This window comes from Lissotriton helveticus, chromosome 11 (genome assembly GCF_964261635.1).
Source record: "Lissotriton helveticus chromosome 11, aLisHel1.1, whole genome shotgun sequence".
Lineage (NCBI taxonomy): Eukaryota > Metazoa > Chordata > Amphibia > Caudata > Salamandridae > Lissotriton > Lissotriton helveticus.
Window position 1 is genome coordinate 28,260,784 of NC_136072.1, and position 27,721 is coordinate 28,288,504.

At 44.0% G+C, this 27,721-nt stretch overlaps 1 pseudogene; it reads right to left on the minus strand.

Moving 5' to 3' along the window:
- Nucleotides 1-2,020: 2,020 nt before the first annotated feature.
- Nucleotides 2,021-27,721, minus strand: part of LOC144792106 (receptor-transporting protein 3-like) — a 59,021-nt pseudogene continuing 33,320 nt past the window's right edge.

Consider the following 27,721-nt stretch of genomic DNA (forward strand, 5'->3'; position numbering starts at 1 on the left):
ATGAACCTTTTTGAGAAATAACGTAAAGAAAAAAAATAATGCGATGTTCAGGATGTTAGGGCATTAATAGTGTCAATATTGTATGCTGTATCATTATTCATGTACGTGTACATTCAAAGCTGTTTCGTCATGTACATCAATGGATGCATGGATGAAGGGTGTATGGGTGGACGGGTGAAACGCTGGGTGGTTGGACGGGTGAAATGCTGGGTGGTTGGACGGGTGAAATGCTGGGTGGTTGGATGGATGGATGAAAGGGTGGATGGAAGATGGTTGCATGGATGAATGATATATGGATGATGGGCTGGTGGATGGATGGGTGAGAGGGTGGGTGAACGGACGAAGGGTGTGTGGCTGGACGGGTGAAAGGTGGAAGGCAAGATGGATGCATGGATGGACGGATTGATGGATGGATGGGAGGATGAAGAATGGGTGGGTGTATGGATGGATGGATGTGGGGCTGGTAGGATGCGGATGGATGAAGGATGGATCAATGGATGGATGAAAGGATGGATGGATGGATGGAAGGGTGGATGGCCCAGTGGGGTGTCTCAGGTAATTAGTATTATGCCGAAGTTCCCAAAATTACAATTATTGTTATTTGAACTCCAGTGGGCCTCTGAATGTCAATGCCAGTTTTTAGAATTATCTGCTGCCATCCGCTGCACCAAAGAGAGGCTTGGAAAGAATTGGATGGCGCTGTTTTCACAGCAGGACGGCCGCATTAATATATTCAAACCCCAATGCCCCAAACCCCAATGCCCATAGAGATCCCCTTTCAAGTGAACCTCCTTTTCCCATTTCCCTCACCCGCATGGTCTAACCCCATATGCGTGATGCTTGGCAAAGCTGATGGTCCAACTGTTGCACAGCTTTTCTCACAAATGCCAACATTTCAGGAAAATTGGTAAACTCCTTATCACTTGAAAACTAATGTGATGCAGAGATTACCCGAATCGTCCCAACAATTTAACAAGGACTCAAAAATTTGTATTGGCACTTACTGAGAATTGTAGAGATTCTTTGACAAATGTAGAGAGATAATGTGCAAAGTCTAATACCCCCATTACATATGTCTGGTAAATGGTATGGCATTTATCACACTTTATAACGTCTGCAGAGTCAACGTTTATTGAGGTCAATAAATAACACCCAATTCATTTTTGGGGGGGGCGTAACATGTACGTTTTCTTTGCTTTCCGCACCAAAATTGTTTGCCTGTCTTACTAAATACTGAGCGTTTACCCCCCAATAATTATCGACACGTTGGAGCTGATGATATTTATTGCAAAACAAATAATTGTGATACTTGCTGTAAGAGGATTTGCCACACATATGGCAAATAAACATGCTGCTCGTAGTGAGGCAGATCAGCTCAGCATCATGTGACTCAGGGCAATAGCTCACGTAATCTCCCCCACGGCCCCCCAAAGTCTAGGTGGCACTGTACAAATACCGGGTTTTTGCAAAATGTGTATTAACAGGAAGTCACAAAAACTCCTTCATCAGTAAAGACAGGAGGTATTTTGTGAGCCATTAAGACTAACTGCAAATGCATGGATTGGGCCTGCAAGGGAGGACGGATCTCCAGACCTGCATGTGCTTTCCTTACACGAAACAGGCTAAAATTAAAATAAGAGTTTAAAAAAAATAGGGTTACATTACTTGCAATTTACAAATTAATAATATACCATACTAACAAAGTAATAAAAGTAGAAGATTTGGGGTCGAGGGAGACGGGAGGGGGGGAGGGGCAGGGGTAGAGGTGGGTTCATGCGGCAAACACAAGAAACCGCGTTGTTTTGCCCTGCGACGTAATGTACTGCGGGGTGATGTTCGGGCCAATGGGAAGCAATGCAATCGCGTTGCAAAGGGATGCAATGTCATTGGTCACGATGTAATGGAGGAAGCGATGTAATAGACGCGATGTTACAGCGTGCGATGTAGCTGACCCCGATGTAGCGTCATACATCCACGTGTGTCGGGCCAGGCAGGGGACGAGAAATTACTAAAACAATAATCGGGGTAGGTGGGGGACGGGCTGCTGGGCAATGTCTGGGTAGGCGGGGGTAGGGGAGGCCTAAATGCTCCCGGACAAGGTCGGGACGGGCTGCTAGTATATATATAATTGTTTTTTATTATGAAAGAGAAGTCCAGCAATTTCATACCTCCCTAATAAGGGTCAGTCACAATAATGTCCCATATCATAAGAGCGGTGGAAGCGGCATAGGAGACATAGACACAGGCACCCTGTGATGGAAGCACATTGGAGCTACCAACTGGTGCCCATGGAGTACACAAGTTGTTAGGGGTGCTCAGACACACAGCTCATGCCTTCGTACAGATGCCCTGTTGGCAGGCTTCACAGAGCTCCCTATGGTGGGGTGTCGTCCGGATTGTATTTTGTCTGGCGGGAGTTGCCTCATAGGGATACACCTCATGGTAGCAGTTCTTCTTAATTTTGGCCATCAGGATCAACAAAATGTCTTCAAATTTGTCCTCATTGAATTGTGGAGTATGGTATTTTTTGCTGTTGCACTCGAGGCACTGCTGGCGGAAGGGGCGCATGAGTACCTGCCCGCGTCCAGCCCTCTTGCGCAGCCGGTAGTGAAAAACGATGCAGGTCTTGGCAGAATTCCAGGAATGGGAGCAATCAGAGCAGATGAAGCTGCAGACGGGAAAAAAAACAACAGTTACAGAAAAATCTGCCATATTGCCAATAAAAATGCAAATATAGGTTCATTGCCAGTGGAGGGGAGACAGAATATAGTGGGGCAGAAATCCTTACATCAAAGCGAATGGAAATGCTCAAGGCTCAATAAAATGCTCAAAGAGGCGTAGCAACTCACACCTTCTGGTCTTTTATGCTACATTCTCAAACTGTCATTGGCACACTCAACATGCTTCCAGGGCTGTTCTTGAATCTGTTCTTGAGTGATGTTATTTTACTTAGGTTCTAAATGATGAAGGCAGACTGCTAAACACTACTTTATATAGGCAATGGACTAATACAACAAATAGAAGTAATCTTAAAAATTGCTGTTGTAGGTCTAGTGTATTTTTCTTCAAAACAGGACAACAGGAACTCATGAACACAAAAAACAGACTACAGGAATATCTCAATGGGCCAGCAAACCTGGATAGGCAATCATGAACACAAAAAACAGACTGCAGGAATATCCCCATGGGCCAGCAAACCTGGAGAGGCAATCATGAACACAAAAACCAGACTGCGGGAATATCCCCGTGGGCCAGCAAGCCAGGATTTGGGATCATGAACATAAAAAAAAGACTGCAGGAATATCCCCATGGGCCAGCAAACCTGGATAGGCAAGCATTAACACACAAAAAATAGACTGCAGGAATATCCCCATGGGCCAGCAAGCCAGGATTGGTCCACTCAGCTACTTTGAATGCCAGCTGGGTTGGCAGTGATTGCTTATGGTCAGCTGGCTTAATTAAATGTGCACTTTTTGAAAATTTAACATTTTAAATGTAGTTAAAGGTGCTACTTTGCGTCAGATTCTCTGTTTTAGTGTCCCGCCTCTTGTCCACACCTAGACTCAGAAGCGGATCCCATTGGCTGCCTTTACTTGGAGGCAAGTTAGAAGAAAGCCCTGCAGTGCGGACCATACTGATTATAGGTAAAGTATTTTGAGCACAGGGATCTGCAGAAAGAGGTCACCATAAGGGTGGGCTGGGTTGGAAACCAAGCTTGACCTCTTGCTCTCTCTATCCTCTCTCTTCTGCCCTCACTCGTATATTCCCTCTCTTTACATCTGTCCATTTTCTCTCTCATTCTCTCTCTCTCTTTTATGTATATATATATATACACAGAGTTCCAATCAATTCGACAAAACTGGCTAAGAGGAGGCAAAAACAAGCCCCCGGAGCGACAAGAAGAAGGAGAACCAGGAGAGCAGGGGGAGGTGGCAAAAGGAAGAGGAAGGGGGAAACCAAAACCCCAAACCCGGCCAAACCGCAAAACGAGGAAGTAAATAATATTGGACAGACAAAGGAGAATAACCTCACAGTGGTCAATCTCACAAACATATCTCTGACCAATGAACAACATGAACTCCTCAGCCTGGGGCTCACTTTCTGCCCTAATGCGGATCTTGAATTTACACAAACTAAAATCGATCTGTTCAAGTTTACTAGAAAGCTTAAATTGCATAAGCATTTTAAAATAAGACCTCATATCAAGGGATCGTCCAAACCTGGGCTCAGGTTAACAGCCACCGACACCTTGATTGGCAAAGACATGCCCTGTATTGAAGCAATGGAAGCTTTGAGGAGTGAAAATGAAGACATGGATAATTTGGACATGAATATGGCAGAGAGGGCAGCGGCCCAGGGCATTGAACAAGAAAGAGATGGTGGTCAGTTCAAGCCTCTCTCAACGTTTATCCCTCAATCTCCCTGGGATGCCATCGACGCTTTCTCAGAAGCCATGTTGATGGAGTTGGTAAAACATAGAAAGGTTTCCCATTCTATTACAAGTAATATCACTCAAACTCAAAAGAGAGCCTCACAGGAATTATTAAGCGACACAAAAACGATCATAAAACCTTCGGACAAGGGAGGTAATGTCGTCTTAATGACGAGAGAATATTATCATCAAGAAGCCATGAGGCAACTCTCTGACACAAAGTATTACATAATCACCACTAGAGAACTATATGAATTGAGTGTCAGGGAGTATGATAACTTGATTTTAAAGTGGTATAACCTTTCAATGCTTGACAAGGATGAACATATCTTCCTACGTAGTAGCAACCCGATGGTGCCTACGTTTTACCACCTGCCCAAATTACATAAGAACAATATCACTCCACCTGGCCGACCGATTGTGGCATCTATCGGGGGGCTAACAGAGAACATGTCTAAATTTGTGGACAATTACATCTTCCCCTTGGTTTTGACACTTGATTCTTATGTTCAAGACACCAAAGATTTTTTGAGTAAAGTGGACATCATGGACTGGCAATATGATTATCTATTCCTTGTGATGGATATTACCAGTCTATACACCATCATTGAGCACCAACATGGACTGACTGCTGTTGAATACTATCTTAACAAACGTCCAATTCGTTTTGCGCAGCACAATATCATGCTAATGGAATTTGTGCAATTCTGTTTAACAAACAATATATTTTTGTTTGAGGATAGTTTGTATCGGCAGACCTCTGGGACAGCTATGGGCACCTGCTTCGCTCCCAGCTACGCGAACTTGTTCGTTGGCTGGTGGGAGGAGCGGGTGCCCAGAAGCTATCAAGAAGGCGGTGAAAGCGGGAAAGTGGTACACTGGTACCGCTACATTGATGACTTGTTCATCGTGTGGCAGGGGACTGAGGATATGGCCAAGAAATACGTCCATTCCCTCAATGATAACATCTATAATGTACACCTGTCTGGGACTATTAGTGGGGTGGCAGCCAACTATTTGGACCTACGGGTGTACATTGAGGATGGCCATATCCAAACCTCTTTGTATCGCAAAGAGACAGCAGGAAATTCTATTCTATTTGCCAAAAGTGCCCATCCACCTAAACTCATTAAGAGTATCCCGTATGGGGAACTGTTAAGAATAAGAAGAAACAGTACCCAAGATAAAGATTTCGAGGCGGCTGCCTCGGAATGCTTATCCCGCTTCCGTCTCAGAGGATATGATGAACCACTTTTATCAAACACTCTGAAGAAAGTGAGAATGATCTCGAGAAAGGACTTACTCGATAAGAAATTGGGTGGGATGGATACGAATACCAGGAATGTCTTCAGAATGATTACTCCTTACTCTGCGGGTGCCGAGAGACTTAGAAGCTTGATGCGTAAGAACTGGCACATCTTGCTCACAGATGACGTACTAAGAGAGGATTTACCGCCGCACCCATTAGTGACCTTTAGCAAGGCTAGGTCTTTGGGGGATTTGTTAGTACATAGTCATCTTGAACCTCTACCCACTCAGACTAACACCTTAAAAACAATGAGTGGTTTTTTCCCATGTGGGAAATGTAAGGCGTGCAGCAATAGCCGTAGGGTTTTGCAATATGATATTCCTGATGCTGGTAGGACTAGAAAGATCCAAAAATTCATTACCTGTAGCACCACCTATGCCGTGTATTGTCTGATATGCCCATGCGGTCTAAGATATATTGGGAGTACCATCAACCAACTTAAATTGAGAGTGCTAGAACATCAGAGGGCTATCGACAAAGTTGACCCCGCGTACCCAGTAGCACGGCATTTTGCCGAATATCATAACAGGAATAGGACAAAACTACGCTACTTTGGGCTAGATTATGTTCCATACAATCCACGGGGTGGGGACAGACTGAGAAGGCTTAGACGCCTGGAATCCAGGTATATCATCGACCTGTCCACTAAGTTCCCTAAGGGTATGAACAGCGGAGAAGAAATGGTGGTACATCTGGGCAAATGAAGGGTAGTAATAAGAACATGAAGATATTAGTGTTTGATATCCTATTAGATCAGGATACCTATCTTTTACATTATTTTACAATACTTAAAAGCAATGTTTATGAATATATGTATATACTGTATATAATGTATAGATTTATCAGCTGTATCTTCCTCTCACGATGATCACCTACTTCTATATACAGTACAACCATCATTGAATTATTATTGTATATATCCCATATCTGGAATCTTGCAACTCTCACTTTCTGTGTCGTAATAGAATAAGTATATATTTAGCTTTCATAGTCCACTGCCCCACTTCACATCATGATATGATGAATTTATGGATATGCTTATAACAGCGTTTGTGTAGTGGCGAGCAGTTTGTATATAATATCCCGTGTGTGTTTTCTGCTGGACGGACGTCTGGCTGTTTGCTGTGTTGTTAGGTTTTTCCTTTTTCGTCATCCCTTTTCATTAATTAATTTCGAATAATTGACTGTTTAGGATGAGGTCATTGCGACAATTATGAATTGCCGTTGTATGAGATGCGCTGAACCCATTTATGCACTTATATATTTTTCTTAGCATAGTAATGTATGTTGTCATGATGTCTGTTTATTTTTACTATACAAGGGACTTTTGCCGATCCACGGCCTCATCACTTTTTCTATAATTAGAAGAGATTGTTGAATTTCTGCCCATTGTTAATGAAGATTTATCCAATCCATGGATTAATTCTGCAGTGGTTCTGAGGTTAGGAAACCATTCCAAGATGGTGTTCTATGTAACGCTGGAAGGGCTGGTCCCTTGTCGATGTATATCAATAATCACATGCCCTTATTTAAATGAGTATGCTGGGAAATGGGTTGTGACACCGACGAAGGCTTCTGCCGAAACGTTTGTTTTGCTGTAATAAACTGCACGTTGTATGAGTAACCTCCCGGAGTGCTGCTCTTCTTTTCCTGAAACGGAGAAGTGTTTGAGAGTTTTATATATATGTATATATATATATATATATATATGTGTGTGTGTGTGTGTGTGAGTGTGTGTGTGTGTGAAGAGAGAGAGAGAGGCCCTTCTCTTACTCTCTCTTTCTGCCTCCTTCTCTCTCATTCTCTCTCTCTTTTGTGTGTGTGTGTGTGTGTGTGTGTGCACGCGTGCGTGCATGTGTGCGTGCGTGTGTGTGTGTGTGTGAGTGAGGAGAGAGAGAGAGCCCCTTCTCTTACTCTCTCTTTCACCCTTCTCTTTCAGTCTCCTGATGCCCCCACACTGCCTGCTGCATTGCAACTCAGGGAGCTCGAGGAAGTGGGAGAGGCTCTATCAGAGCCCTGGGGCTTCAGAAACTGGCTTCCAATGTCTCCAGCCCCCATGGAAATGAGCCAGAGAATGAATGACCAGTCTGGCCCTCTTGAGAGGTCATCACATTGCAACCTCCACCCAGCTTCAAGCAGCATCAGGGTCTGGAAGCCTTAACCTCATCGCCGCGGGGCTAATTCCCCCGTGGTGAGGGGGAGGGGGGCCGCGCGCGGCGCCGCGGTGCTGATGACGAGCTTGGCTAGTCATGCAGCACTGTGGCGCTGTGCTGATGACGAGCTGAGCTCAGTGCAGCGGGGTATTTATCCCCGCGTGGGCGTTCCGCGGAGGCCATGACGAGCTCACAGCACAGCGTCACCGTGCTCTCGTCATCAGCACGCGAAGGGTTAAAGAGGGCCTTATGTTATGTGCCAAGAAAGGCAAGTAGGGATGTGAGCAATCCAGCTGCACTGGCACCGCAAGCAAATATTTTTTATTTTACAATTTTTCTATAGTGCCACTGTACCAGATGGGTGTCAGTGCACTTTACAGCCAGACAACTGGGGAGAGAAATGCCTCTGATTACAATTAACAGGAATTAATTAGCAGATAGGAGGGTGTCTAGAAGAGGACAGCAATTGCAGCAGGGCATAAGTAAGAGCATCAGAGCTGGTATTACAGGGAGGGGGTGATTTGGGTGAGATTTGACTCATGGAAGGAAAGTGGAGCAGGGTGAGATGGGCTGGGAGGGAGCAAGGAAGAAGTGGATGCAAGGAATTGTGGGAGGTCGGTAAGCAGATGAGGGCTAGGAGCGGGTGGTTGTCAAGCCCAAGTAATGTTAGAAAATGAAAGTTTTAATTTTTTTTTTAATTGAGGTATTTTTCACATCTTCTTTCTTCTGTTAGGGAGTTATAGGGGGGAAAGGATTTGATCCAGAGAAGGCCAAAGAGATGATTGCATTTTTTTTTTGTTTCTTCACCTTCAATCTAAGGGCTCAATTAAAATTAAGCAATGTTTGACACACCTAGGGGCGTGACATGGGTGTTGCTGTGGGTGTTCCCACGCAACACCCATGTCCACTAATGCATTTCCAGATTTACGAGAAATCGTAAATCTGGAAATGCATTAGAATGCTACGCCACCCCAGGGGTGGTGTAGCAAGGGGCAACGAGGAGAAATGTTTTCCTTTCTCCTTGTTTTTTATCCTCTTTCACTGCGTGCTGCATTCTACAGCACACATTGGAAAAGGAAATCACCTCAATTGATAGTTTTTGTGCGGGAGGGTGCCCCTTCTTGCACAAAAACAATCTCCCCACTACGCAGGCATCCTTGCACCATGGTCTAAGGGTGCCTACGCCGGCGCATGGCAGCAGTTTGTGCACCAGTGCAGGGGGAAGCACAGAGATGCGACATATTGTTGTAAATATGTTGCATCCCTGTGCTTCGAAACGAATGCAGCGCGTGCAGTAAAATGGCTTGCGACACCGCGCTGTGTTTGTTTCTTGTAGATCTGCCCCCCCGGTATTTATCGGGTACGGTAAAGACCACATCATTGGATTGTTCTCTCCGATAAATTTCAGCCGACATTTAATGGGAGTAAGTGGCCAGGTAATGCTTATTTTGATGCAGAAAGCGCTAAATTCCTCAAGTTACATCACATTTTTACGGCAAATCTTGTAATAGGCGCTATTTATTGCACTTGTTAAATTCCGAAACCTGTGGCAATGGTTCTTAAGAGGTGCGGTAAACAGCACCCCATAATCCGGGGCTCTGGTAGACTAAGCCCCGCTGTATCTTTGCTCCTGAGATGATTGGTCTTTCCAGACATGTTTGTAGCAGACCATGGGGCATATTATCAAGGGGGGCGATAGGCACTTTTCGCCGGTTTAGCGGCGAAAATTCTATCGCCCTATTATCAAGCTGTCGCTAACAGCAGTTAGCGACAGCTTGAAGGCTATAGCGAGCGGTTTGGGGTCCGCTTTGCATGTCAGCGAAATTTATCGCTAATGACATGCAAAGTGGGCGTACCCAATCCGTTAGCAACTGAAAGCAGTCGATAATGTCGCTATCGCCTATTCACAAGGCTGGCATAGCGATGGAATTATTCCCGCTATCGCCAAAAACGCCTGCTCTGATCAGTTCTTAGCAATGTTATCCAATGGGAGGTGGATAACATGGCTAAGAGCATTCCGTCGCTAATGCGAGAATATCGCTGTATTCTCAGCGATATTCTCGCATTACGCCACTATCGCTGGATATTTTAGCGCTATGGAGAAAAACATTGCTAATAGCATGCTTTCTCCGCTAAAAAATATTCCGCAATAAAAAAAAGTCGCTAAGCGCATTTAGCGATAAATTTCGCAAGTTGTTGGTAATATGCCCCCATAAATCTACGCTTGTGCCTGTGTGGATGCTTTGAGGTGAGGCAGGACAGATTTCTAGATCTGGGTTTCAAGGGGGAGTCAGTGAGTTATGTCAGGGCTCCAGTGAGGTAGTAACATTTTGAGGTGTCCCATCCTAATCTGGCTGCAGAAAGAAGGGTCGACGTGAGAGAGGGCATGGATTTGGGAACTGCCAAAAGGCTGCTGTTTCCACCATCATTTTCCTTAGATTACCAGAGGTTCGACCATCGAGGGTCATTAGTTTGTGACAAGAATGTTTTTTTAGATTTGTTTTACACAGATTGATGTGGCTCCTGCTGTCTTTACAGTTTGGTTGTTCTTGGAAGTTACTTAAGATGATTTGCTTGGCCAGAACCCAAGTGGCTGTATCTGATTGGAAGAGGTAAGATTAAACCTATCTTTCTGTAGCGCACTCATTCACTCACTGTTGAATGATAGTGTCCAAGATGAATAATTCAGTTATTTTAGGGTTCAGTCCAGGAACATTAGGTGACTTCCGGATTCTACTGTTTGCAGGCAGACCTCTGGAGTGAGAGCATCTTGGAGGGAGGTAGTTTCCTGGGTGTTTCTTTCACCATCTTCCTCCATCGGATTTCTCTTTGGCTCCACGCACAATTCCAACAACACAGGGACAAGTGTTAAAACCTCTAAACTCTGCAGGTGATTGGGGTTGGGTTAGAGGCGGCATTACCCATATTGCCCAAGTTTTTTTTATGTGTATTTTTGTAGCCCTGAAGAAGTCCCTGGATGGGACGAAACGCGTTGGCGGTTTCAAAAGTTTTTATGATGAAAAATAAAGGATGAACTGGAACATAACATCGACTCGTCTTTGAAATAATTCTGCATCTTTGATTATTCAAATTGCTATATTGTGTGTACAAAGTGTACTGGGCTATCTTATTTGTGTACATTTGGGTAAGCTGTTTTTGACCAGCTTCCTAAACCTTGGGGGTATAGGGAATTGTGCCTCCAGCCCTTGTTTGCACCTTTTTTGTTTCTTTGCCATTGAAAAGGGAATTTAGGACTTGTGCGGGTTTTAACCCCTCCCATGCTCGTGACGGAACCTTTCCGTCACGAGCCTCGGGTGGGCTGTGCTGGTGACGGAACGGTTCCGTCACGGCCCCGCCGCCGCGCCTGCGTGGCGCTGATTTCGCGCCTGCGCGTTCTATTGAGCGAGCGGGCCGTGACGGAATTGTTCCGTCACAAGCACAGCTCACACGCGTACCGTGACGGAGCGGTTCCGTCACGAGCACGGGACCGCCGCGCCGCCACCCCGCCCCCTTAGCACTGCGGAAGAATAGCCGCCGCAGCGAAGGAGTTAATGCTTTTAATTCCCATTCGTGCATATTCACCATATTGACCAAGTGCTTGTGCTTTGCAGGAACAAGGTCTGGCAACTGATTATCCTTTGATACCCTGGCAAATCTCAAGCATCTGGGTTGGCCTCTGGTTGTCACTAGTATAAAATACCGCTGGTAAACCAAAAAGAATAAGTACATTTATTGGGGGGAAAAGGCTGTAAAAGAAGCAAAACATGGGGTAAAATATGGATTCTACATGTTATGCCTCCTTTGCAAGTTAAAACTTGAAACACAAGCGGGCATATTATCAAGGGCAGTATCACCACTTTAGCGGCACTTTTTGCAGCTAAAGCGGCGATATTTTTATCGCCCTATTTACAAGGCGTCGCTAACATGCATTAGCACATGTTAGCAACCAATTTTGTAATGCTTCTCATGCCAGCAGTAAACATCGCTAATGAGATGCAAAGTAGGCATTCCCTCAAAAATACAACATGAAAGAGGGCGGTAACACAACAGAGTTGCATTAACAAGGCGGCCCGGTCTTGCGAAGCGATATTAAAAGTCCTGCTAACTGCAGTTATCGCCGGATCCTAATGTCTGGTTAAAACCTGACTTAAGCATGTTTTGTATGGGAGGTGGATTGACAGGTTAAGTCCACACTCCCATATTAACAAGCTTTTCATTAGCGCTGTGAAATCATTGCTTGATTTCACACGCTAATGATGATTATCGCCATCTATCGCTGGTTTGTACATCGCCTGTGAGCTAAGCGTTGCTAATACGCCGCCCAGCGATAGTCGGCGATAATCAAATCCGCGCTAAGCGCGATTTACGATATTCAATGCATGCCGTTCATAATATGCCCCAAGGTCTTTACCACATGGTATATACTTCACCCAGGGTGGTGGTAGCCGGAGCGGCCGCTAGAGAATTGTAGTGGTGGGGCAGGGGTGGAGGGGAATTACAAAAAAAATAAACAAAACTAATGCCCACTTACCTGCCAGTCGCCACCTCTCCTCTGTTCACTTCTGTAGTCTCCAGGAAGCACACAGACCTCCAGACTTCCCTAGCCAATCACAATGCTGCTGTCACCAACATGACAGAAGTGTTGTGATTGGTCAGAGCGCCGTGGTCCGGCGTTCAGACAGGGAGTGGGAGCCTGTGCCTGTTCTCCACCCGGCCTTGCAATACAGCCGGGTGGAGAACATGCAAAGTGCAAATGGCGGTTTGGCCCACCCTAGACAGACGGCCAAACAGCCACACCCACTTATGGTTCAGTTACCACTCTTCCTACCTATGAGGACAGCCAAGCCCCGCTCTATCCCGGATGGGTCTCCGTGCAAAAAATAAAATTATAATAACATAAGGTTATTAACGTTGTGCTATTATCATTTTATTTTTCCTTTGAACATAGTGGGGCACCGTTCCTCCGCCTTAGCAGAGGAGCCGCCACTGAGCGGTAGTAACCACACATGATAAAAACCTCATTCTATTCCATTTATCTTGTAATGGCAGCAACTGTTCCTCATTAATGAATACAACATTGCAGTCCCTGTGCTAACAGACTGTATTAAAATGTTGAGGGGGATATGTAAAAGTAAGTGGCATAGAGAGGCGTTCACCTTCTTGGCTTAACGCCTCTCTCCGCCACTTCTGAAACGCAAGACTGCACCCTATTTACAAGAATGTGGTGCAGCCTTGCGTTTTCCCCTGCGATGGCGCTAAGTTTAGCAACTTAGCGCCAATGCAGGCACCCTTGCACCAGAGTGCAAGGGTGTCTGCGTGCAGGGGAGGATTGTTTATGTGTAGGAAGGTGTCAATTCCTAGACATAAACAATCCTGAAATGGCATTCTGTCACTTTCATGTGTGCTGCTTCATGCAGCACGCAGGAAAGTGACAATATGGCAATTAAAAAAAAGGTTTGGTTATGTACAAGAAGGGACACCTTCCTGTACATAAAAAAAACAAAGGCATTTTGCTTTTTCCGTGTGTGCTGCACAAGGCAGCACACATTGAAAAAGCAAAAAGGGGGAGAAATAATTCATTTCTCCTCTTTTCGCCATCTTAAGAGCAGTTTTTTCCTGGTCTTAATGTTGGCGCTGCCTCCTATGTATGCCACCCTTGTACAGAGGGGGCAGCGTCAAAATGAATGGGTGTTGCAGTGGAACGCCCACCGCAACATCCACTGCACACCCTTTTCACGCTGACCATAGCGTGACAGGGGGCCTTATGTACAATGCAGCGTTACGCCACGTTAAGTGGCTTAACGCTGCCTTGTACATAAGGCACAGCCCCTATCGCCACCACAACGTCACTCTAGGTGACGCTGTGGTGGTGATAGAGACTTCTACATATGCCCCGGAGTTGTGTGGTAATTATCACACCCTCACAGTTTTCCCATCATGAATTTTGTCAGGTCAAAACTGCCCAAATTGATCAAGGGACAAAACCCATAAGAAAAGGAAAAACATGTAGATTTAGCTTGTTAAATACCTATTGTGCATGTTATGCCTCATTTGAAGTTGAGAAGTCAGAATAACGTATTTGCCACATGTGTGAAATACCTCAGTCTGAATGAATGTTATTTGTCCCACTTGGTAAATACCACGCCTAATTTCACCCATTTTGCATTGAAGGTCTGAACCTTTTTTAGTGGCTTGGGTGGTAAACATTTTAATGTCTAAAATCATCGTTACTTGGAGGAGTTTTCATCCGAATGGAGCTAGATTAACCAGCCCTATTGGAATTACAAATCCTATAGGAACAGCTGGGACCTCCTGTTCCTCATGTGGACACCCCTCCTGCTGAAATGGTGGGTTTCTACAACTGAGGGCAGTTGCTGACCAGCCCAATCGCTGTTCACTCCCTTTCACGCTGCATGTCACAAATGGTGCACGGGTACCCCTCCATCTTGCGAGTTTATCGATCAATCGAGGGTTTATAAAGCACAGCAAATCACCCGTGAGGGTCTCAAGGCGCTGGAGTTGCTAACTGCTTCGTGGTGATCTGTTCATTCAGCCGCAATGAGGGAAAAACAAGGAGAAAGCAGTAAAAACGAGGTAAAAAAGGGAGAAGGGACCCAGGAAAAACGGGGGAAGAAGCGGGGAGAAAGCAATGAAAACAAGGGAAAAGCAAGGAGAAAGGATTCAGGAATCTGGGATAAAGCAAGTATAAGGCGGTGAAAATGAGGAAAAAACAAGGAGAAGGTATTAAAAAAACAAGGGGAAAAACAAGGAGAAGACAGGAGCAAGAGTGATGCAGCAACGCGGGGAGAGCTGGGCCTCTGGTTGATAAAGGAATGGGGTGTTGTGTCCAAGAACTGGATCCACAGAGGCTAGAATGGAGCTGAAGGGAGCCCTCTGTGCTGAATGTACTGAGGTGAGCTACCTGTGGCAAGCCAGGCCACGCCCCGCAAGAATGCACCTCTATTCAAAAGGAGACCAGGGGTGTGCACCAGCTCAAACCTGTCCAGGCACGGCCCGTGCGGGGCGTTATAGCGGGGCGGTGACGTCAGGCGGGGGAGGTTCAGGGTGGGGGGGGTTGTAAAATGCGGAATATAGACCATTACAGATAAGTACCGAAAAAAAAAAAAATTGTTGCCCGCGCTGCATCACATTTGGCGATGCATATGAAAACTACGGAACTTGAAAAATAAAGACATCACTGAAGATACTTTTTGTGAACATATATCATTGTGAATTGAAGCTATTGTTCTTGCTTTATATTAAGATTACGCTCCTTCCTAAATTGTTTTGTTTGTTGAGTGGCAGAGAGGTTAGGCGGTGCCTTGGTGGGAGGTTGAGCGTAACATCATTAGAATTGTACTACATTGCCTAGAAAGTGCGACCATTTGGTATCCCCATTATCGCCAATTTCGGGTTTGTTAAATGTAAATTATTAGTTTAATAATCAATTATGTTAATTGTGTAAATCATTTTTTGTTACATTTTATAAGTGTGGAGTGTGTTTTGTGGGGGTATATTGTGGGAAGTACATTCATTATAATTCATTCATAATTAATGAAAATTAGTTTGTTGCTGAAAATTTATATTAATAGTGTAAATAATGTTTTAGGTGCAGGCTGTGAGTTTTGTGGTGGTATAGGGTGGGAAGAAACTAAACTAAATGTATAAAATAAATCGTGTTTTTTAATAAATCATTTGTTAATAAAAATATTTATTTATATGAAAATGTTTTTGTATTTAATTTATAATAATATTTCTAGGTATTTGTGATATGTATTTAACATTGTAATATGTTTTTATTTTTTAAAATGTTTAACATTAAATATTTTTGTACTTTATTTTTCAACATATGTATATTTTTTTATTTACTTTGTCTTTATAATAATTTTATGTTCTTGAAGATATTTTGTTTGTTTTTAATGTTGAACTGACTGGAGTGGGAATAGTAAATTTGACTCCTCCATTATCCAACACTTTTCCTACTGTTGCATTTATTGAAGTGGGAATAGTACATTTTACCCCTCCGCTTTCCAACACTTTCCCTTCTGTTGTGCTGACGGGAGTGGGAATAATAAATTGTATCCCTCCACTATACAACACTTTCAATACTGTTGTACTTATTGGAGTGGCAATAGTACATCTTACTCCTCTGCTATACAACATTTTCCGTACTGTTACAATCATTGAAGTGGGAATAGTTCATTTTACCCCTCCGCAAGCTAACACTTACTCTACTGTTGTACTGGCTGGAATGGGTCCAATATATATTACCTATGCGCAACCTAACACTTTTACTGCTGTTGCATTTATTGGAGGGAAATTTGTACATTTTAACCAGTTTTATTATTTTTGCATTGTGTGACTTGGGACAAGTAGATTTTTTATATATTTATTTTAATAGTTTGCGTTGTTTGGTATAAATTGTAGTGGGAAAAGTATACGTATTACATTTTATATTTAATAATTTATTTTATGCTGTTATAATTCAGAATATTATGATTGTGTTTATTAAAAATTATAATAGTTGTACTGATTAATATTTTTAATGTGTAAAATAAATTTTACTAAATGTAAAGAATTTTAAGTTGTTTATTTTTTTAGTTAATTAGATCAGCTTGTTTTTTTAAAGATTTCATGTTAATGTTTTATATATATATATATATACATAAATATATATATATATAAATGTATATATAATTATTTATTTATTTTTATATTATTTGTAAATTATAATACAAATGAAAAGTATTAGTTTAATAGCTTTTTTGTAAGTAGATATATGTAAATATATATTAATTCTTATATATGTGTGTAACTTTGTAAATTTACATTTATTTGTAATATTTTTTAAGATATATGTAAAATACTTTTATTTTTTTAATTAATGTTACTATTTAATATATTTCTTATTTATTATTTTATATATATTTAAAAAACGATGTTTCATAAACTATATCAATGACATTGATATATTTTTTCACGTTATTTTTATGCCTACCATTATGAAGTTGTGATGACTATATAATTGCCCTTAATGTTTTGGCCGCGATATTTTTGTATCTCAGTATTTACAGGGACGATATTCTGTCAGTGAACCGTCACAGACACGCCAGCTGATGCTAGAGGCCTGTAACCTATACTTAAACGTGTTCTCCAAGGGTTGCGCATTATTCTTCGGTTCCACAGTCAACCTCCATCTTTTCTAGGGGCGTGGCCTGTGCAATAATGAACTTTGCATGAATAAATAAAGAGCAGACACAAAATGGGAGCAGCTGTGTGTACATTTATTCAATGGCAACACAAACAAGAACAAGGAAGAAATGCCATTTATTCGGGTTTAACATTAACTCGCTTTTATAGCACCTGAAAAGTTGTTGATTTGCATGTTTTGTTGATCTTGAATAAACATAATAAAACTCACGAGGACGCAGTGTTCGGTTTATTTATATCACCTGCTCCCTTTGCAAAGAATTGTCATATCTGTAATATCTAATGGATAAGGGTGCCTTAATGATGGCTGCACACAGTGTAAAATGATTATTAAAGGTCAGTCACTGAATCTGTTGTTAGGTTTAGCTTTAGTTTCACTCATGACAAACCTACTGTAACTGAAGAAAGACTACACCAGGGGCAGAATGAGCAGAGAGTAGTTTTCTTTGCTTTCTGATTGGTTGTTTACAATGTGAGTTTCTGATTGGTGGGATTGGATGTTTAAGGTGGATAGGACCAAGTGAAGAATGTTCACATTATGAGGTGGCTGGTCAAGAAAATCCACACCCTAATGAGTTCTGACCAAAATGGCTTCATGCCTGGCAGAAGTACCAGGCACTGACTTTGTAGGTTTCGTGTAGTATTTTATAAAAACTCATTGATTGGTGGCTTTATGCAAAGTCGACTTTGAAACCATACACTGGCCCTCCATGTTTGAAGTACTAGAGAGGATGTGGCCTAGTCAACAATTTCACAGGTGTGTGAAGGCCCTTTACTCTGCCTCAGGGGCCCCCGTTCATGTCAAAAGTGCTTTCTCGGCCCCCTTCTAGATAGGCAGCGTCACGTGCCTGGGACACCCACTCTTCCCACTATTCTTTGCCCTAGTCGTTGAGCCCCCGCAGAGTGGACCAGGTGTGATGCAGTTCTTTGGGGGTGTCGGGATCTCTCTGTATACAGATGACCTTCTCCACTTCATGCAGCAGCCCAAAATCTCCATTCCAAGAATTTTCCATATGCCAAAAGTCTACGGGAATGCATCGTACCCAGCGGCGGCCCATCCTAATGGGCTGAGGGGCCACGCCCCCTCACCTGTTCCCCAAAAAGAAGAGCGTCTGCCAGGCTGAGCAAAGGCACGCTTTTTTTCAGTTCAGACACCCATGAGCTAGACATGCCGAGGGTCGGACTGGGAACCGAAACCGGCCCTGGCAAACGGCTCAGAGGGGGTGCGACCGAGCTGTTTGCTACGGCCGTTTTTGGACGATTTTGTTACAAGGAGCCGATATTGCCAGCCCCCTGTAACAAAAACGGCCCCCCACCCTAGCGCCCCTCCGGGGAAATGGCTGGTGCCCGCTGCGGCCAGTCCGGCCCTGGACATGCCTAAATGTGCAGGCTCCAGGCTGCCTGAGCTAAACTTTGGCTGAAGAAGTCACAGCTCAATCAGGCATGACCTCTTCCGCCTGGTTAAGCACCTCAAGACCCTTGTCCTTGTGACTAGGCGGGGCGTCAATAATTGCCTCGGACCTGGGAGCTGGTATTCTAATCCCTGAAATGCCTAGGGCTGTGTCAATCACTGACACCTATTCACAGAGTGTGGTGGGTTGAGCAGTCTCAATGACCCCATCCCAATCCGTGACGAGTGAGAGACTGCTGCCTTCCCTCATTTGTTGATCTAAGGTCAGCCAGTGAAGGAAGGCAGCTGTCCCAGCCATCCTGGGACCTCTGAGGCAGAGCGGTGCGGGTAAGTGTGATTTTATTTTCAATGTTTGGTGCTTGTGTGAATATTTGGGAGTGAGTGAAGAGAATTGGTGTGAGTTTTTGCAATCGTGTGTGAATGCATGGATGTGAGTTAGTGTTTTTGTGTGCGTTTGTGCTCCAGGGTAAGCTGGGACAACCAACTTATATAGCACTGGTAGAGGACCCTCCACAATATGCCTATATCTCGAAATTAAAATTGGCCCAACCCACCTCAGATTTCTTGACATGAGGATCACGTTCGACCATGGACTAGTCTGGAGACTCAATATTGCCCCGTTGCATATTAGGAGATAGCGGGAACTCCGCAACTGGGCCAAGCTCCAATTAACCATCATGGGTCAAGATGCCTTCTTCAAGATGGTAGCCCTGACCCATATCTAGTTCAATAAACAAAACTACCCCTATTCTCTTCTCCTACATTTCTTTCAGGAACAACACTATTTATTAGCACATTTTTTGTGGGCGGGGTAACCCGCATGAATAATTTGCTACATGTGCACAGACTATGTCTGACGATGGGCTGGGGATCCCTAACCTTCAATTTAAGTATTGGACCTCCCAACCTATTTCGTTGAATGATTGCCTCTTTTGCAACAGGGTGGACACAGCGGTACACCAGGAGCTATCCATACTGAAACCGTATGACCTTTACTCCCCTCTGTACGGAGCTCAGGCCCTGCACACGCTACCCACAATCTCTAGGATCACAACACACTGCCAGAAAGCAGCAATCAAATACCTAGGCTGGCAGGGCTGGGTGACCGCGGAGACCCCCTTAGTCGCATCACACACTTCTCGGACACAGGGACTCCAAGCATTGGATATCATTGGTATCTTCAAGATCGGAGACTTCTGGCCGACCTTATGAAATCCTTTGAACAGTTAACAGTTGACCTTGCAATTCATGACAGTCAATTCTTTAGGTATTTACAGCTTAGGTCCGCCCTAGCAGCCATATGCCGAGCTGTGTGCGGTGCCTGGTGTCCGGTCCTGTTCTGGATAAGTTACTTGTCACAGCGCTTGAAAGCATAACACTCTGCATAAAAGACAGCGTCGGGCATAAGGTTGTTCACTCCTTGTTATTAATTCCTCAACTCTTATACATGGCCTACTGATGTGGAGGTACTCTCCACAAGTCCTCTTCTCTCTGTCTACTCAGATAGTGTGAGGGAAACCAATGCTTCCCGTCTCCTCCCAGGAAGTTCCTGGTGTCCCATTTCTGTCCGGGCAAGCTAGACCGCTGACCTACTTATTTAACAATGTCCTTTCCTAGAGGACATGACACCTGGGTTCCACTTCTTGGAGGCAAATATCACAATGAAACAAGTCGTGTGGAGGGGGATATCATGGATATAGAGGTCCTTGATCGTTAACTCTACTGACCCATTCTTGTATCTCAGAGAAAAATGGGGAGCCTTTGAGGATGACGATCGGACCGAAGCAAAAATGGACCCCAGATTCCCGACTATTTCTGTTATACTCGAACTTGACCAATTAAGATACTTACACCGTGCATACTTTTATCCCCATGGATGTGGAAAATAAGCAGAGCTATTACAGCCGCATGCTGACATTGTAAGAACACGGAGGGCACATTCCCGCACGTCATATGGGGTTGTCAAGTCATTACCACATACTGGACCAAAACACACACATACACCGAGGGCACAGTAGGTCACAACCTTTCTCTAGACCCTAGGGTTTCTTTGTTGGGAATCACGGATGGTTGGGGGCTCGTCAATTCTTTCACCTATTTAAAAAAATTTGATCCTAGGTTAGCAGAGACAGATCTGAAAGGCGGCCATCTTGGATAGGGCATTCAATAGTCTGCATAATGAGTATCTAGTGAGACTTACACACATAATTGAAACCCAAAACTCACACCAAGAGTGAAGGATGCAAGATCTGACAGTCTTTTAGAGCCACAACTATTTGGAAAAGAAGCCACAACCAGCAGACAAAAGACCACATTCCTACTAACCCAACAGCAGCAAGAGGCCAAGGAGTTACTGAACATTGCGGTGCATACAAACTGCCCTATATATCATAAAATAATATATTATGCCATTGTGTGATTGGTGGTGAATGCCCCCTGGAGGTTGAGTCATCCACTGGTGCACGTTGGCCACTGCCAGTTTCTGCAATGAGAACCTTGTTGTCATTTCACATGTCTGGGGTTCTCATACAAGCCTTTCTGTTCACTAACATGGAACAGTAAGCGCCAGGAAGCTTACGGTGACAGAGCGCTATACAAAATTCCCTTAAGATAAGATAAGATAAGACCAGTGCTTATTTGAAACAAATTACCAATTTCAATATATGTGTTAGTGTTTCTATGGAGCTGCAAAATCTAGTTGGAAATCTGAGGAGTGAAATACAAAGCAATAGTACTGAGAAAGGAACTATGTCTGAGAAAGGGACGGTACAACAGTTTCAGTGTCAGCAGTTGCAACTGGCTGCCGTCACGTGGACCGCAACCTCCTAAGACCATCTTTGGGCCTTGGCACTTATATTTTTTGCAAACTAAACACCGTTCACCACAATAAGAGTTAATATCACCTATCTTACTGATACCCATTTTTCAACCTCAAGTGAATGGGAGTTGGAATCAGCCCCGTTGGATTCATTGCGGTATCCAGCAGGGTTGGGGATGCTCACCACAGTTTAACATATTTACCTGCCCTTAGATGCCTTCTCAAACACCTTCCACCCTTCCTTCTGCTTCTCTTGCGCCAGCTCGTTAGTGATGCTATAGTTTAATTGGAGACGCCATGTGTCTCCATGCTCCTCTTCCAGCTCCTCCTCCTAATTTCATTGAACAGGTCAATCCAGGCGTTCCCTGATTCGGGCCGAGACATGTCCTTCAAAGAAAAGGAACCAATGAAAATCTTATTCAGTAACATTTTGGCTCTGACAGAAATTCTACGAATACATATTATTGACTTTTCAGGTGACTTCCACCATCATATACAAAATTCTATTCTTCTTTGTTGTAGCATATTTTCACATTGAACTGTTTGCAGTGAGACTAAGGCTCTCATTACTAGAATCGGGATGTATGACGGTACAACACGTACCGTTACAACGCGTACCTTTACGACGCAGGTTTAACGACTTGCGTTGGGGGGCGCTGGATAGTGAATAGTTTAATTTACTATTCAAAATCCAGTCCCCGTGGATAGTAGGGAAGGTGTTGGATACTAAATGAAACTATCCCCTATCCTAGAGCGCCCTCCAGCGAGAGTCGTTGTAATGACTTTCGTTGTAAATCCTGCGTTGTAACGGTACCGCGTTGTAACGGTTCCGTTGTAAAGGATGTTTCCCCTAGTATCGCAGTAATGAACGCCTAATTAGAAATCTTACACAAAGTTTATTTTTGTAATCTGGATCTAAAATCAATTGAGTTCTACACAAAATATTTACAATTCTCTTTTACTGTAAAACGTTCTTATTTTTCTGTTTATAGTTTTCTGTTGTGCCAGTGGGATTACTGTTCTCTACATTAAGCAGGGGTCGGTGGAACTAGCAGAATTGTACTCCATGAAATTCTGCAGAGTCACGTGAAACTACCATGAGATTTCACTGAGTTCCGCGAGAACTGCACGCTGCTCAAGCTGATTTTTAGCCGTGGGAGCTTGTGATGCAGTGTAAAATCGGTGCATACTGCACCATGCGCCTCTCCTTCTTTCTGTCGCTCTAGCGGATTTTCGGCTTGAGCGGTAGTATTCTCAACGTGAATGGTAGCGACCTTCCGCAACCGCCTGCTTTGAAATATTGCTCCGGGACTCATCCGAGCACTCCATTTTTCTTGCTCATGCTTGCTAACTTAATGAAAGGGAGATGCGTGTGAGAAAAACTCCGCCATGTGTCGGTTCGCAGAGTTTTTCTGGAACTCCGTGCTCCAGGCGGAGCACGGAGTGGGAAAAGCTCAGTGAACTCCACCAGTTGAGCAGAGTTTACCGCCCACCCCTATACATAAGATGGTCAATGTATCACAATTCCCACCGATAGTGTGACAGCCGGGCTAAAACTTGCGTGGTACCAGAATACCATTGTCAGAATATAGTCTCACATAAATATTATGTCATAAATATTTTTTACAAACCTATAGCTCATTCGAGTTCATAGTAAAAAACCTACAGGAAATGGGACTGAGATACTCCACCTATAACTTAATTCTATTAATTAATGGGGTCGATAGGCAGGAAAGGTATAATATTGGACTATAACTCTTAGTAATGGTCAGAAGGAGAAGCCGCATCACAAGGCTTTTCGGCTCTCAATGTAGGTTTATTCAAATAAACGTATCAGTACAGAAAGTTAAAGTTAGTTAATTAAGGGAATTAAAATAAACCAGACTCATATATTGCAAAGCTGCAATGTGCCTTTACGAAATTAAGTACGCAGAGCACACACTCCCACAGGACAATAATTTTGTAAACCGTATTTAGGACACAATTTTCATGTAGACGATGTTTCTGTAATGATCGTCTGATGTGCAGCCCACTTATAAAGGATTAGGGCAGCATTGGCAATATCAGGATACATTGGTCTAGGTGGTAAAATGTAGTTGACAGCGCCTGGATACCCTCACAGGTGACAAGTAGCGCTCTACAAATCTACTGATTGGTTGATTGGTTGATTGATTGATGGCGTAGTTCGTACAATATAGGAGAGGTTCCAATCTAAGCCGAGTGAATCGCGGAGTGCATTAGCAGATGCATACCGAATAGGTGTGTTTTATGAGTGTCTGAGATAAGTCAAAACACTCTTAAGCCTACAGAAGTCTGCAAAAGGAAGGTGCACTATTGCTATGCACAGCAACCACGCGGACCCTGTAACCCAGTGATACTCAAAGTACGGCCCGGGGGCCGCTTGCGGCCCTCTTCACCTTTAAATGCGCCCCCTCTGGTGAACAGTAGCACCAGCTCCTGTTTATTTGCTAGCACTAATATTTAGAGAAATATGTTAAATAAATGGGCAAACGTTTATTAACCTGCAAATAAATGCTTGCCTGTTTATTTAACATGTTTTTGAACCTCCTTACACAATCCTTGACCCACCCAGACCCCCTCCCGCCACCCGTCTGGCATCAGTGCGGCCCTCGGGCACATCACAAAGCATCCTTTGTGGCCCCTGGGCAAATGTTTGTGAGTATCCATGCTCTCACCAGTGCTTAATTTGTAAAAGAGTGATTGCTGGTGCGGAAGCTCTGCTCCGACCCTGAGGACGGTGTCATTAAAGGTTGTTGCGTGGAATGCCAAGGTGGGATAGACTTAAATCCACCTCGTGCCTCTTTAATCTACTACCAGACACTCCTGTATCTTTATCCCACTCTTGCCGGTCCCCGCTTTCTCCCTTTGTGATGTTTTTTCCGCCTTTCTTTAACTTTCTTTCCACTTGGTGTGATTTTTCCTCCTTTGCTTTTGGGAAATATCAGATGTGGAAAAAAAGGGCTGGTCCCTGAAATTGAGTGCTGGTGGACCCCACCTGCTACCTCCGGCTCAAATTAAGCACTGCCTTATCCTGCTCTCTCCATAGGGCCCCTTTCCTGTAGGAGTGGACCCGCTCCTTTGACTCTCAGCAGCGATATTCTGCTTTGCGGGCTGAAGCATTGATACACATGCCTTGACTATTAGGTAATTACGGATTTTTCCTATTTACGCTGGGACTCTTTTTCGTGCTCCATGTTTACAATGTGATCACATATAGTTAATCAAATGCCCCGTTTGAGTAGATCTGGACTATACTGTGCCTGAGCTCTTTCCTTTCTTTTTTCTTGTTGAATGTTTGCAGACCTCCCCACAGCGGCGTCTCCTTTTGTTACTTGTCCGACCCAAAGACCCTGCTATGTATTTATTTATTAATTTATTTATTTATTAAGCTTGTAGAGCGCGACAGCTACCCAAAAAGGGTTTCCCGGCGCTATTAGAAAACATGAGCAGTATGACGGAGAAAGCCAGAAAGTTACTGATTGAAAAGCCAAGTTTTAATGGATTTACGGAAACGGCCGTAACAGTTTTCTGAACGGATGTCAAGGGGAAGAGAATGCCAGAGTCGGGGACCTAGGAAAGAGAAGGACCTGCCGCCCATTCTTGAGTATTTATATTTAGGCAGGCAGAAGAGAACTTGAGAGGAAGATCGGAGTGTGCGTGCAGGAGAATACGTTTTAACAAGAGTTTGCTGATATCTGGGAGCATTCCCAGACTTGATTTTGTGCATATAACTCAAGGCTTTGAATTTCACTCGACTCTCCATTCTAAGCCAGTGGAGGTCCCGGAGGCGCCCTGAGATGTGTCTATTATATATATATATATATATATATATATATATATATATATATATATATATATATATATATATATATATACTAGTGCTTATACTCGAGTACTATACCGGGTAAGTGTTGCTCTACCGGTATACCACGCTCCCATAGACGCCTAATGCAATCCCTGTACTGGTGTTTATGTAATTTGTTCGGACCATCCTGGTCTGATGATTCACCTTACTTGGTGTTCACAGATCCATATTTCATCGCGTGCACTGCCGTGACAACCACCGGAAGACCCGACCAGTACTCATACTTGAGTCACTTTCCTGGTGAGTTTCACAATACCCTGATACTATGGGCCTCATTTATGAGGCCGTGCGTCAGTTTTGCGCTTCCGATGCGTCACTTTTTGCGACGCATCGGCGGCGTAAAACATGCCTCCTGTTGTGCACTATTTACAAAGTGACGCATCTAAGCAGATGCGTCACTTTGTAAACCCCTGCGCTACATTATACCTGCGTCAGGTATAATGTATGCAGAGGGGGCGTTCCCCCGCAAAAAGCCTCGTAATAATGACGCAGTGAAATCTATGAGATTTCAATGTGTCACTTTAAGGACGCTGTTACTTCAAAATCTTGCGCCTGCCTCACAGCAGGTGTACGACTGACGCAAGCCCTTTTACTTGGGGCTTTCCCCATGTGAAAGGACACATTGCTGGAGTTGCGTCACTTTTGTGACACACCCCAGCAATGCGTGACTTTTGCGCTTACAGATACGTCAGAAATACTGACGTATCTGTAACTCCTTGCGACATGATGCGTACTGTAAATACTGTAAATATGACGCATCATTGGTGTCGCAAGGAGGACGCAGTGAAAAGTGATGCATCGCTGTTTTCACGCAGCGATGCGTCACTTTTCATAAATCAGGCCCTATGTTTCTATGTACGACCGGTACTAGAGTTGTCACTCGTATGTGGCACTACTCAGGGCTTTAAGTGGGATGAAAAAACTGGGGGTCTCTCAAAGGGGCGTGGCCAGTGTAATTAGGGGCGTGGCTTTAAAACACTCACGGTAAAAATCTGTGTTTAGCATAGTGTGCCACCGGTGTTGTATTTTGCTGTTTCTGTCATTGCATCCAGACATGTGATACAACAAGTAACATCGTACCTACAACAAGTAAGGACTATTGGCTTTGTCAATGGTTATTAGTTGCATAAGATAAAAAAAAACTGCAACTATGGCTTGTTACATAGAATATTGAAAAAGCTTCCAATTAAATCCCTGGTGACACCACCACAATGTTGCTGCTCTTTGTGTTTCAGAAAGAGAAGGGAAATCCAGAGAGAAATTAACTCTTTGAAGGATTTCCCTTCCCTACAGCGCTCACCTGGCATGACGTCATGCCGTAACTTCTCCACTAGTGAGCAGTGTGGGCAGCGCACATCGATGTGCCTGCTGTCTCGAAACGGGTCTGTATCAGGCTGTTTTGCACCCTGGCACTTTTTTTCTGGACTGCAGTGACAGCAAACTGCTGTCACCGCAGTCCGAGAAAAAAACAGACCACCTGTGCCAGGGCACAAAACAGAGCCCGATAGAGACCCGTTTTGAGGCCCCCTTTAAAAACTGCCGGTGCTCAGCACCGGTGAGACCCGGCCCACTTAAAGCCTGGAACTACTGCTATGGCACCCATTTACCCTCGGGGCCATTTCTAGTGATCAATTTATAAACACACCCCTCACCTGTACCCTGGTCACATCTGTGAGTGTTTTGGCTTTACTGGACCCCCAATGCCCTCTTTTCTCTTCATTTATTTAGTGCGAATTTCATCGTGCTTCCTAGTTCTTGAAAAACCCGATCACCAGGTCCAGAGCCCAGCCGGGTCGGAATTATCACCGGCTGCGCAGTGAGCTTTTTTCTTTAGTCTTACATTCGGAGAACTAAGGGGCATATTATCAAGGGGGTTTATCTCCGCTTTTTTGGCTTTAAAAGCGGAGATAAAATTATCTCCCTATTACCTAGCTGTCGCTAGCACCAGTTAGCGACAGCTAGTAGGAGATAGCGACCATCTTGGGCCCCACTTTGCATATCAGTGATAGTTATCACTAATGACATGCAAAGTGGGCTTGCCAAGATGTTAGCGACAGGAAACAGTCGCTAACATCGCTATCTCCTATTACCAACTTTTGGAAATATTCGCGCTAAGCGCGATTATCTCCATAAGCTAACACCTGCCCTGAGCAGTTCTTAGCCATGTTATCCAATGGGAGGTGGATAACATGGCTAAGAGCATTAGCTCGGTAATGCATGAATATCGCTGACTTTTTAGCGATAATCATGCATTTCGGCCAATTTATATCGCTTAGGAGATATAACTTGATAATAGCAAGGTTCCTAAGCGATAAAAAGTCGCCGCAGCTCGGCTATAAAAATATCGCCGCTAAACCAACATAGCGATAATTATCGCTAGTTGTTGGTAATATGCCCCTAACTTTCTTTCCACCCTCTCGATTTTTACTTTCTGTTCTTTCTACCACAGACCTCACCAGAAATACAACGATTTTGGGAAGGTATCGCCAGCTACATTAGTAT